Source organism: Rhynchophorus ferrugineus, unplaced genomic scaffold, assembly GCF_030347505.1.
Source record: "Rhynchophorus ferrugineus isolate W39M unplaced genomic scaffold, kcgeb_rfMv2 rfM3, whole genome shotgun sequence".
In the NCBI taxonomy this organism is placed as follows: Eukaryota; Metazoa; Arthropoda; class Insecta; order Coleoptera; family Curculionidae; genus Rhynchophorus; species Rhynchophorus ferrugineus.
Genome location: NW_027472582.1, coordinates 50,214,655 through 50,229,350, shown reverse-complemented (window position 1 = coordinate 50,229,350; position 14,696 = coordinate 50,214,655).

Genomic DNA, 14,696 nt, shown 5'->3' with positions numbered 1-14,696 from the left:
TCAAAAGAGACGGATTTTTGTCTTTATTGTAATAATTCCTCCCTCCGATCATTAAAAGATTGAATGTTCTAATTAATAATAATAATATTTGTACATTATTGCATCTTCAGTTTTTAATTAAGAAACAACCTAAATTAGAATTACAATATTAAATAACTTAAGTTAAGGTTACCAATGTTATTAAGGATTAATATATGTGGAAGGCTAATGAGGATCTAATACTACCTAATCGACTACTATTACAGATGGATTAAGAGGTATAGCATTCGATTTGAATAGAGATTCCGCTTTGATACGATTAACTATGTGTTTAGAGTTTGAACAATGTCTTGTTGTCACAATTCTTAAGGTCTGATTATATTTCCATTAATTGTTATTGAACAATGAGAAGTTGTAAATGCATTTGTTTCTCAATTACCATACACTCATACACATTAATAAAAATGTTGGGCATTAATGAAGCCTTAAAAAATGAGACTATATAAAAATGCTAATTTTTAGACAAGCAAAATAAATCAACACATTCTTACATTATGTTAAACTGTTGTTTACGAAGGCGTGACATTACGTTCTTACGATACTAGTTTGACATAATATGACTAATGGTCATATGTCATAGTCTTCTTTTCTTGATTCTTTATTACTGTTATCACGCCCATTACATAAATGTCAAGATATATAATATGTCTGCAAAACATTTCATACAAAACTAGACTAGACACTGTGTATAAGAGATTTAGCACATTAACTATAAATAAAAATAAAATAAAAGGAAACCAAAGTGAACAAAATAAATGTAACTATGTAATTAAATCAAAAATCAACCGCAGAAACAAACTAAAGGGGATAGTAAGCGAAAAGCTTGAATGACGCGGAATTCAGATTAATAGATAAGATGCAATTAGAGACAAAATCACTCCAATGAAAGGCAAAAGCTATTTACCAAATCAGATTTGTTACGCAAATACATAGGGAGCGAGTTTGACAGTTTATTTCCCCATTAAATCCGAGGGAATGAGTCAATCGAAATATAAAAGCCATAAAAACGCGATATACTTCAGAAACGGAAACACCGGAATAACAAACGTGTAGTTAGAAAGACTAACTAGAAAAACAGCTATTATCACTATATGTGTTCTTCGCCAATATTATATTCTTATTGTTTATAATATATGAATTATTATTGTATAATTATTAATTGTATCGCTTGTACTATTTTATGGATACTTCAGTGGCAGTGTCTCGACAACAATGTAAAATATTCCTCCGCAGAAAATGGAAATTCCGCGGTCATTTTACATGGATATATTTTACTTATACTAGAGAACTTCTCTTCTGCTTTTATTGATACCAACTTCTAAAGTAGTTAGACATTTTCACACGGAACAGATTGCGACACCAATCAATTACTTGGAACAGGAACGAGATATTTGAGACCCATTATTACAAAAAGGATTTGTTAGGGAGGTAAGCGCTTTTACTGTTAAATATTAATTTGGTGTGATATTTATTGAAAATATTTTTAGCGTGTTGCAGCTGCACTGAATATTAGCATGGACACGGGCACATAAATATCTCAAAAAATGAAAAATGTGATCAAGGTCAGCTTGACGTTAACTCTATAAGAGATTAAATATATTAAATGTATAAAAACAATAAGTAGATTTTCAATACAAACATAATTTAATACAATTATTTCAAATGAAACTGTTAGTCTGATAAGTATCGAAAAGGTTTAATGGAACTTCCGGATATTGCTTTATTGGCTTATTATTTCAATTTATGTATTAAGATGAGACATGGGTATTTCAGAATGGGATCAATATACCCAATGGTCACTCATGGCAAGATGATAATTAAAGAGGATGAAATGAGTGTTACGACAATAATAACAATTAATTAGGTTTTATTAGTCATAATATTTTTAAATAATTCGTTGCAGACATATTGTACTTCATCCTGGAAAAAGGAATGGTTAATAACACCTTCAGTTTGGCTGAATTCGATCAAACACATTGAAGAAGAAATTACCAAAGGATTGTGGACAAGTGTTAGGTAGACTAGAAATTAACAGCGTACTTATTCACTTGAATGAAATTTTCTAAATATGACATGATTCAATGCTGACCATTTCTAAGACAGGGTGATGAGTGTGCAAACAAGTAAAGGTCAGTTTATAATTAATATATCATTAATGTAGGAACTACTGTTAGTACAATTGTGGTTAAAATGTGTCAAGAGAGAAAGAATAGTAATTGTTTTGCAGATATGGTAAAGGCATTAAGGAGAATGTAGTGATTAAATCTAGTTTTATTCAGATGTATGCAGGTATTAACAGAACAAACGAAGGAGAAATAAAGTGATATCAAAATGTCTTTACAAGGAAACACCGAAGTACCGAAGGAGACAAGAACAAAAAATTCAAAGTAAATATGCTTTCTAATGAAAGTAAAATATTTGACTTGAATGTACTGTTGTTCGTTAGGTGAATTAGTCCTCCAGTGGATAAAAAGAGTTCAATGTATATATAATCAAACACAACTCTAACCTACAAAATAGTATAAGTGTGTACTTAATTGTAGTTTTAAGTCCGATAATATATGCAACAGACTTACTATAATATTATAAGAAATTTTATTTGATAACAGTTTTACGGCTTAATTATTTTATTTAGATTAGAATTTTATTGTAAGTCAAAGCAAAAAATGAACTAAAACTCAGAGTTGATACGGCAACATTACGACATTGTGACGTTACTCATTTAGATTACGTATGTAGAAAAAAACTTTGGATAGACTGTAGATGTATTCATTACATTCACTAGTGTATATGGATTTATTAATTAGCTAGATTCGTATAAAGATATTAGTAACTCACAAAAGAATCTCCTACAAATAGCATCTAAAAATACTAATTTTCCATTATCAACTAGTTGTGTGTTACTAGCCAACTAATTGCTTAGTATTCAGCTAGCCCTAACCATAATTGGAAAAATAAAGATCACTCTATTTAGTCTTACGCCACTTACACCCTCATCTTATCTAAACATCATATTTATTTAATTGTTAAGCTAATTGCTATAATTGTATCGTTCATTATAAATAGATAGAATTGATACAATATTATATACTGGATACAAAATCACTTTCCTGCATAATATATCGGGTTTAAAAACGATGTAGTTAACAAAAAGTCGTGCAATATAATCCTGAATTGGTAAGAGTATTAAACTTACATTACTTGTATAGGCGGATTAAGTTATTGCACAACCTAACCCTAAATATTCGGCAATTCCCTAGAGGGTTGTCCTATAATATGAGGGAGGGAATGGCAGTCGAAACCAGAGGTAAGCCAAGGCAATCCCCAAAAAAGTTAAAACTTTCCGTTTGTTAAACTTTATCAAATATGAGAACAAGCAACATGGTGATCAATGACTGTTCTTACTATTGTTGTTACGTTTATTTATGTCTTTAATGCATTAACAATAGTTGTTTATACGATAATCATAATAAATTAAATATTTTCTTTTCGCTGAATGTTTTTAAATTATATTAAATGTATACACAATGTAAATATAACTACAAAGATTCCGTGTGGAACGAAACAGCACCATTATAATAATATTCTTCTTACTGGCAGACATTGTAGAGCATTGTAGTAGAGTGAAGGTATGGTCGACTTCATTAATTTGTGAAGCATACATTATAAATCTGTATTTCAGTGTAGTTAAATATAGTCAATTCAAAATAGCAGTGGCACGAGTGTCAATATATGTCTGTCTAAAATTGTAAATTCGTGTTACAGACAGATAATATTATCCTAGTTATTTTATTTTATTTTAAAAAAGATAGAATGGTGTTAGAAAAGTTCGAACATGTAACGGAATGAGCCTACAGAAGTTGTCCGTTTGCCAAACGTCTGAAAACTCTTCAAAATATTACAATTACGGGTTATAAACCGGCAAATGTTATTTTAACGCTTTGTTTTAATAAATTTGAAATCGCCGCAGTTTTTATTGAAAATATGTTTGCGCCCTGCAGCTGTACTGTATATTAGTACGGACCCGATTATTAAAATATCTCAAAAAATAAAAAACAATATAACCTTAAATTCACCAAAAAGAAAATGTATTTATGCGAAAGAGGCGACGAATCAATTAATCTTGGTGTTTCAGAGATTAAATATAAGAAATGTATAAAACAGTAAGTAGTTCTTTCAATCGAAACATACTTTAATAAAATTATTTCAGAGAAAATTGTTATTCTGGAAAGTTATCCACAAAGATCCAAAAGATATACAGCTATTTGAGAGATCTAGAACATCCGTTCATACATTGTTGGATAATATAGGATTTAAATGGTGTAAAGGGGTTTAATAGAACTTCCAGAGATTGCTTTTAAACGAATACAATTCTTAAAAACATATAACAAAATCAAGGAAGAATTATATTAATTTATGTATTTAAAAGAGCCATGAATATTTCAGAATGGTACATTGGGTTACTCATGACAAGAAGGTAATAAATATAGCCTAAAGACAACAAAGGTTCATGGAAAAAGGTAAACGTTGGAATAACTATCGATTAGGTTTCGTTAAACATAACATTTATTCATTGCAGTCATATAGCTCTTCATGCTGGAAACAGGAATATATATATGTATATATATATATATATATATATATATATATATATATATATATATATATATATATATATATATATATATATAATAACCTATAAATTATTGTATATTATATTGTAATATTCTTCGATAATAAATGCATTTTATGTACAATAATGTTAAAATAAATTATATTTAATAGAATATCTGTTCAACTATATTATTTATATAAAAATTTTGTTATATTTCAGAGCCTATGCGTAAGAATTCTATAGTGTCCATACGTACATAAAATAAGTTTCGAAGAAATCATTCTAAAGAATGAACTATTTCAAATTATTGCTTGGTAAATAAATAAATAAATAATTTACTTTTTTAGAATTAAGCCTGAGAAAAGATACATAGTAGATCAGATTACCAAATATAATGAACAAAGAGAATTACGTCTCCTATCACCTCCCTATCACTGCATTTTTAATCCAATTGAGTTGATATGGCGCATTAGAAAGAATTATTACAATAGATATTCAGGTCGTGGAGGATATTCAAACCAAAACTTGATTTATGGAAAGAGGCATTGTCGAAAATAACACCTTCGGTTTGTATGAGCTCGATCAGACACATTGAAGAAGAAATTGACAAAGGGTAGAATCTTGGGCAAGTTTTTAATGGGTTGTAAATAAACAGCTTGGTTATTAACTTGACTAGTATTTCTGAAAGTGACTGTGATTGAATAAAACTTTAGAATGAATATTAGTTTATGATTCAATGCTGACGATTATCAAGACAGGGTGATGAAAGAGGAAACCACTAAAGGTCAGTATAAAATTAATATACTTTAATTGTAGGGAATTGTATTATAGAGTGTGAAAGATTTATGACCATGTGTGTTATTGTTCAGACTATACATGAACGTTTGGTTAACATGTATGAGTAGAGAAATAACACTAAATGTTTTCCATATATGGCAAATATATTAAGGAAAATGCAGTGATTAAATATAGTTTTATCGAGAAAGATGTATACAGATAGTAACAGGACAAACTAAATAGAAATATAGTAATATCATAATGACTTTACAAGGATACATTGTATCGAAAGAAACAAAAACTAAGCGTAAAACATAAATATGCTCTGTAATGAAAGTAAATATACATTTGTTGATTAAATGGATTAGGCCTTCAGGGGATACCACTACATTCAAAAACGCGTATATACAACTTCTTTGGCTGTCGTAATGTATTAATCCTGAAGCAGGACGCAACTGCGTAAGAATTCTATAGTGCCTCATTCTGATACTTTTAAATATGTTAATTGTGCCATTCCATACACTTATACAATATATTCAAACTGGACTGGCATTATAATAGATGTATATAGTACAATATAGAACTGTTATTTATAGCATTTATACAGCCCAACTTAAGTTATACAACTAATTCGTTATTAGGGATTCTAAGAAATTGGTTGGCTGTCTCATAGCGCGACGTGAGGAGTGAATTAGTTACATTATACCTTTATAATTTCATTTATACTAGAATAAGATTGAACCGGCAGTAATGCCTATATAGCCATTGGTAGACCTTTGCTTTCCTAACAAAAAATAAATAGATTTAAATTAAATTAAAAATTTTATTTTAAATTCTACACTTTCCTAATTGTCACAAACCGTGCCATTCTGGAGAAATCAAAAAGGTAAATCCCTTTTGAAATCATTCAAGTAAGGGCAAACAACTAACTTTTCTAGAAAAACATGTCAAAAAATAAGGCAGATTCGCGTTGTGTTAGCAGTAATTCCGGAGTTACTCGAAACATTCCTTGACATAGATTAGCTGAGTTTTGCAATCGCTGTGGTTTTTATTGAAAATATGTTTTTGCGCGTTGCAGCTGCACTGAATATTAGTACGGACACGGCTACCAAAATATCTCAAAAAATAAAAAAACAATATAACCTTAAATTCACCACAAAGAAACCGTGTTTATGCGAGACAGATGGCAACAGATCAGATTCATCATTCAGTGATCAAATATACAAAATGTATAAAAGCAATAAGTAGTTTTTTCAATCAAAACACAATTTAATACAATTATTTCAGAGAAAATTGTTAGTCTGGAAGGTATTCATAAATAGCTAAAAGATATACAGCTATTTGAGGGGCGTAGAACATCCTTTCATACATTGTTGTTAATATAGGATTGAAGTCGAGTATACATAACCCATAAACGGGTTTAAAGGACCTTCCAGAGATTGCTTTTGAAAGAATACAATTTTTAAAAACATATAACAAAATCAAGGAAGAATTATTATATCTATTAATATATTTAAATGAGACAAGAATATTTCAGAATGGTACATTGGATCACTCGTGGCAAGATGGTAATAAATATAGTGTAAAGACAACAAAAATTGATGGAAAAACGTAGACGTTGCAATAACTACCGATTATGTTTTTTTAGTCATAACATTTATTAATAATTCATTGCAGACATATAATTCTTCATGCTGCAAACAGGAATGATTTTATTCAGGTGCAGAATTGGTATTTTCCTCTAAGTCCAAGGGTGAGTACCATGGAGAAATGAATCATAACTTTTCTTTGCAGTAATTTGAAAATCAGCTTTTAAGGAACTTGGAGGAACCATCAGTTATTGTTATGTATAGTGCACCACATCACAGTATACTGGTGGAGAAAATCTCAAAAAGTGCATCAATAAGGGCTGCAATTAAGGAATGGCTTAAAGTACATAAATTAAGTTTCGAGGAAACCATAAAAAGAATAAACTTTTTCAAATTGTTACTCAGTAAATCTATATAAACTATTTAATTGCATTTTATATAATTTACTTTTTCAGAAATAAACCTGAGAAATGATAATTGGTATATCAGAATACTGAATGTTGTGGCCACAGAGTATTATGTCTTTCTTCCTATCACTGAATTTTTAATCCACTTGGATTTATATGGGGTATTAGCTATTATTAGGCAAAGAATTATTACAATAGGTCGAGGAGCTTATTCAATCCAGAACTGTCTCGATTTATGGAAAGAGGCCTTGTCGAAAGTAACACCTTTGGTTTATGTGAGCTCGATCAGATACATTGAAGAAGAAATTGACAAATGGTAGAATCTTGAACAAGTGTTTGGTAGATCGGAAAAAAGCAGCTTAGTTATTAACTTGATTAGGGTTTCTGAAAGTAACTGTGATTGAATAAAACTTTATGAATATGATTAAATGCTAACAATTACCAAGACAGGGTAATAAAGAGGAAACAACTAAAAGTCAGTATACAATTAATATACTTTAATTGTACTAAATTGTATTATAGAGTGTGAAAACTATATGAGCATGTGTGTTGTTATTCAGAATATACATGAACGTTTCTTTAGAATGGTTGAGGAGAGAAGTAATACTAATTGTTTTGCAGATATGGCAATTGTATTAAGGATAATGCAGTGATTTTAATACGGTTTTATCAAGAAAGATGTATACAGGTAGTAACAGGACAAACTAAGGAGAAATGTAGTAATATCATAATGACTTTACAAGGAAACATTGCATATAAAGAAACAAGAACTAAGCGTAAAAAAAATTACTCAGATATAAAATTGTTAATTAGGTGTATTAGGCTTTCGTGGAATACCACTACATAAAAAACCGCGTCTAGAACCCTACCTATACTAGTGTGGAAAAAATTTTAATGTATATATAATAAAACAACTCTAACCTATAAATTATTATGGCTGTATAATTAATTGTAGTTTTAAGTTCTTCGATAATATATGCACTAGATGTAATATAATGTTAAAATCAATTATAATACATAACATTTTTGTTTCGTTATTTTATTTATATTAAAATTTTGTTATATGTCAGAGCCAAAATGTACTAAAACTCAGAGTTTCTGCGGCAACGTTGCGACATTTTGACAGATCACCCCCCGTGTCATTGTTGTTTTGAATTGACTATATATCATTAAGACTATATAGCCAGTTCAATAAAATATCTGCAAAACGGTTAGGTTAAGCATTTGGAAAAAGAGAATACTATTTTCATACCTTTTAATCAAATCTTCCTGTATATTCTGAACAATTACATAAAATCTATGCTCACAACTATCATACATTTATCTTATATTAATTATATACTTACCTTTATATTTTTTCCACTCCCCTCACCGTATCTCGATATTTGTCAGCACTGAATTAAAATCCCACCTCCAGAAAATGTCATTCAGTCGCTGTCACTTTCTGAGTCCCTGTCCAAGTGAAATTTATGAATCTGTCAATTTCCAATATATCTAACACTTGTTCATAATTCCACAATTTGTCAACTTCCTCTTCTGTATATCTGATGGAATCCATACAGACTAAAGGTGCTATTGTAGAAAATGCTTTTTTCTACATATTCAAAAATTTTCGCTTGTATACTCTTCCGGACCTGCCTGTCTATTGTAGTAATTCTTTACCATGTCTCCTATCAGTTTGATTCTATTCCTTATACAGTGATAGGTTACAGGATACAATACAGTGTATCTTCACCCATTTCATACGAGAACGGTTTATTTTCAGTGAATCCAACAAAATTATACTTTTTAATATTTTGAAATATATATTAGTCACAACGCTCTGCAACTTAGTATCTATACTTACCTCTATACCAGAATAATAATAAGCAGCGATTTGAAATTCATCAAAATAGGCAAATCACCAAACGAACGTTTTCAAGCTTACAACCTATAGTTATTATCACTAAAGAGGAATTTTGCATTTTTAATCGAATATTCATTGGATCCCAACATCCAACATAATTAGTTGTAGTTGATTAAATTTTGCTGCAACATTAGTATCGTCGATATCGTAGTTTCATTATGCACGTGAATTTACGACTCACGTTAATTAGCCAAATAATCACAAATTTACGGTACATTATACATCAAAACAATTTAAACTAAATTATTTTTGCCAGGTAAAGATTTGATATTCATTGATAGTCACTATATTTTTCTCTTTGCATTTACATTCAGTATCAGAAAAATGAACCATGTAATCGACGAACAAATGCTCAAAATTTGATTCAAAAATAAAAGTACAAACCATCTCTTATTAGGCAGAAAGTGCCCTTTGCAGTATTGCTGTTGTATTGTGTATCTAAAACAATCAAAAGGTAAGTAATGCTCCGGATAATAATACCTTTGCTATGTTTTGTTTAAACATTTATATTTTATTAATGGATCGACGTCATTACCTCAAATTTTCAGCTTTTCAGAATAAGTGAGGCCTTGGACACGTCTCTAGGAAAAGGTAGAGAGATACAAGAGGGATAGCACTTATTGCTTGATAATAAAAAGCCTCTTGAGGCAAATCCTTTTAGCAAATTTGACAGAAAAAGAATCACTATACCTCGTACTGGCCCAAAAATCAGAAACATCTGCCTCGAAAATAGTGAAAAAGAGCGTTGAAACATTTCGGAAAGGACAATGCGGAGATGGTTGGTTGAAGAGAATAATAGAACGGCGGCCTTCCTAAAATCCAGAATTCAAGGGGCTAGACAACATCGATATGTGACGAATGTACCTTCCAAATTTTAATTCACAAAAGGTCTCTTGGTTCATGAGGGAGTAAAACATCCGGTTAGTGTCATGATGTGGATAGTTATCTCAGACAAAGGCACGCCTATCGGTCCAGAGACAATGAAACAACACTAATATAAGCGAGTACTAGAAAACCCGTTACTACCGCAAATCAATAAATGGGTTTCTGACGATGACAGCTATATTTTTATGCATGATTCAGAACCGTGTCACAAATCCTGCCAGCAGTTTTACTACGTATTTGACGGAAAATAATCACTGTTTTTCAACTCAATCACTTGTCAAAACTCTTTGTCTTGGACAGAGAATTCACCAGATATGAATCACATAAAAAATAAGTGAGCAATCACCAAAAGGGCGATAGCAAAAGATGTACCACCAAGCAGCAGTTAGTAAACTCTCATCAGTGAATTGTATCACAACTCCGGACTCCAGGAAGATACAAAAACATATTTTGGGAGCATGCCCCAACGCATAGAGGCATAAAAGGTTGGCATCACTAAATATTAAAGTTAATTAAATTATTTTTAAATAATATTAAAATTAATAGATTATGAAACTATTTTGTATATTTTTTGTAGTTATTGTGATTCCAATAGATTACAGATACAAATAAAAAATATATAAGATATCTCCAACTAATCATTTGTTATAGTTGTTATCCAATTAAACTATTGTCCCTAATAATTTGGCTACCCACTGTATTATAATATCTAATGGTATATAGTAAGTTAATCACTAACTATATTTAACGGGTTATTAATTTTATGTTAACTGAAATGTATATCCAAATTAATAGATTCCATCCCTTCTATATAAATGTTTGACGTATTAGACATAGCAAGCTAAAGTAATATAAACCTTTTTATTATTAGAGGGTTCATTTCAACTAAAGTAAGCAGAAGACTCCTTTTAAAATCAAATTAATAAAGCTTCTGTCGTATCCTTTTAATGTATTTATTTATCTAATTGGCCGGTTAAGGCGAACGACTGAAGACAACTAAACCGAACTTGTAATTTTCTTTAATTGATTTCCGGAAGTTCCCGGGCGGAACTTGCGAAAGGTGGCGGGTCTTCATGTAAATGGAAGAGGGTAGCGGTTACCGTCCCGGGTGTGGTCGTTCTATTTAACCATTACGATTACGACTTGGGGGAAAAGTTAAAACAGGCCTCGCTAGACACCATAGTCTATATTTTCTTAAGCTAGTAAAGTTTGCCAGCGAACAACCGTATTACCGGCCATGCTAATAAATTCTGGGCTCATGTCGAATCTAATTAGGAACTTGTCCCCGGTTCCACTTAGTTTCGGCGTAATGTTCTCAAAAAGATACACTATAAACAAATGCATAACTCGGTGTATGTATATGAGTTTTCATATGTAAAGGGTTTAGAACAACAAAAACTTTAATTTTACTATGAAACTATTTATTATGAAAGGAATTGACGACTTGTTGAGCGACGATATAAAAAGATACTGCCTGTTCAAATTTACTTATATATTCATCATAACTTTCACTCTAATATAGTCTCATCGCCTTCGTATCGGTCGCAAGATATAACATGTGTAATGATTAAACATGTAATCCTTCCGATAAAATAAGGCGCCGGCTTCGTGGCACAGTGGTAAAGGCGATGGGACGGTCCTCCTACTGTTGCGATAGCCGCGGTTTCGAATCCTGCTGGGGCATGGTCGTAAATGTATGTTTGTGATTGTTTAAAATTTGTGAATGTTCTAGACAAGAGTGTAAAATCCGAAAAGGAAATTGATCCCAGTAACGCTAGTAACCAGGCTGGATAAGACCGGATATCTTCTGGGATGATTTCTAAAGTTGGTCATTTGCCAGTCGGTAGGCTTAATGCTGAGGACCGTGGTTCGGAGCTCACGTTAAACTTTAGGCCCAGTCCAGATAAACGCATAGTTAGTAAAAGGAGACTTTAAAATATATTTTAAAAAAATAACGCTAATGCACGTCACAGATGACGTCAAATATAGTGACAAATGCACATAGTAAAATTGTAAAATTAATTTCAAACTCATCGCGTAAGTTTCCCTCTCATTTTTAACCGACTTTGAAAAAGGAAGAGGTTCTATGTTCCACTGTGATGGAAGAAATGACAAAGGCTCTAACTAAGGTATGGTTTGTACAATAAATTAAATTTTGAAGATACAATGCGTAAGAAGAGCAGTTGTTGTACGAAGTTGAAGAGAATTATTTCAAAATATTACTCGATAAGTGTAAATAAAATGTTTAATTATTTTATGTAATTTACTTTTTTAGAAATAGACCTGAACAAAAATACAGTGTAGATCAGATGGCTGAACAATATAACCATAAAGTACTACGTCTTCCTCACTGCATATTCCAATCAATCAAATTGATATAGGGTACGTTAAATCTTGACCACAACGAACATGTAGATTGACAAGGATGTACCAGCAAGAATTATCTGATATGTGAGAGGAAGCATTGTTTACAGTAACAGCTTTAGTCTGGATGAAATCCATCGCACACACAGAAAAAGAAATTGACAAATGGCAGAATCATGAACAAGTGTTAGATAGACTAGATGCTAATAGTTTGGTTATAGACTTGAATATTTACTCACAAACTGACAGTGACTGAATGAAACTTTTAATATAAGATAATTGTAAATAATCGTATGCAGAATGGGAACAATTTAATTTAAAACAAATTATTTGCATTAATATATTATATCAGAATCAAAATAAACCAAAACTCAAATTTGATTAGGCAACATTGCGATGTGATGATGTCATAAATTTTGATGTCTTACATTACCTAGTTTATTAGACGGATTATGTGCTTAGGTTTGCAGCAACTTTTGTTTATCGCGCCAGTTGCGAAATATTCATTTTGTAATCCCGGGAATTCAATTTCGATTATCTTAATAAATAATTATTCCACTCTAATATATATTTTATTTTGTCATAGATTATCATAGAAAAGGTTTTTATGGAGCCGGTTAATATAAGAAGCAGTATACCCAAGCGCAAATAATTCATAGCGCAATAATTTTGCTTCCTTTTTAAGGTAGTCGAAATAATATGTTAGTCTTACTATTTTGTGTACATTATATTGGTTATAATATTCTACCTGCATTCTCCATCATTACCTATTAAGTTACTTAGCTTATCTTTTATCCCATTTTCCATTTCTTATTTCTTCATCTCGTATGTATTGTTTAATTTATGCCATAAATGTGTGAAACCTTGTTTGAAGGCAATTCAAGCATAATAGAGACATCTTTTTATCCGAAAATATATCAAATTTGACGCTTAGGTTACAGTTTCCCCACACTTATTGATTTTTCAAAGTTATTCTAAAATAGGATAGATGTCACTCAAAACACTTCAGTCATTGCTAACAACGCCAACTAACAAGAAAAATACGAATATATATTGCAGATTTTAAACAAATGAAACATTATTTTTACAAATATTGTTTTTAGCAGTCTCTTTTTATTACTTCTATATCATTAGTTCTACATCTACATAAAATATATTATTATATGCAATCTAAGTATTTTTTAAACTGTTTAGTTGTAAAGTTCAAATTGGGTTAAAAAGACTGAAAGAATAAATTAATATAACATATATAAATTCTATTACATTCTTAAATTATCTTACAACACTTAACTTATCAGACAAAATTATATCTCTATTTAACTAGAATAAAATAAGAAGGAAAAATACAGGACGTGGGGTGTAAGCTAATTCTATTTTAAATAAATACATAGGGTGTAAGCTTCCGCCAATTGCTTCAGTTATGTTAGAGTTGACTCTTCACTATCTGCTCTAAAAGCCCCTATAACTATAAAGGTATGTTGAGGTTTGGCGAGTTTGCTGGACAGTGAACATGTTTGATAATATTTTGACGATTTTCAAATCAAAACTAAACATTTTGACTGTGCCCCTTATTACTATGGTCGCCTTATTATCTTGGAATATAGCAGTATATGGCGTCTACACCCTTGGAAGCTTAGTATTACAGTATTACAGTATTACAAACAGTATTACTCAAGTAGTTATTTTATGGCAGTTTTATATCATGTGGTCATAATATTTTGTAATATTCGTCAGTCACTGTCAGTTAATTCTGAGTTTCCCCAGTGGACGGTGATGTTCAACAGCAAGTGTAGCAATTCAACTGTTTTTGTCACGGACACTCCCCTAAACCGAACAGTAACGCTTTGACCTCTTTCGAACTCTGAGAGATCTAAAGATTCACCGATCACTTGTTTTAAAGTCCTCAAAATAAACCTTATAACACACTGAAACCTAACCTATAAGACTATATACGTGAACTGAGTAATGCATAGATACTGCTTTATTACCGAAGCAATATTATCAGCATACAACATGTACTATATTAAATGGCGTTCATTTATCACAGGGTATCACATGGTGTCATTTACACATTTAGTTTATATCATAGCGTTATGTTATATATTCCCTGTATA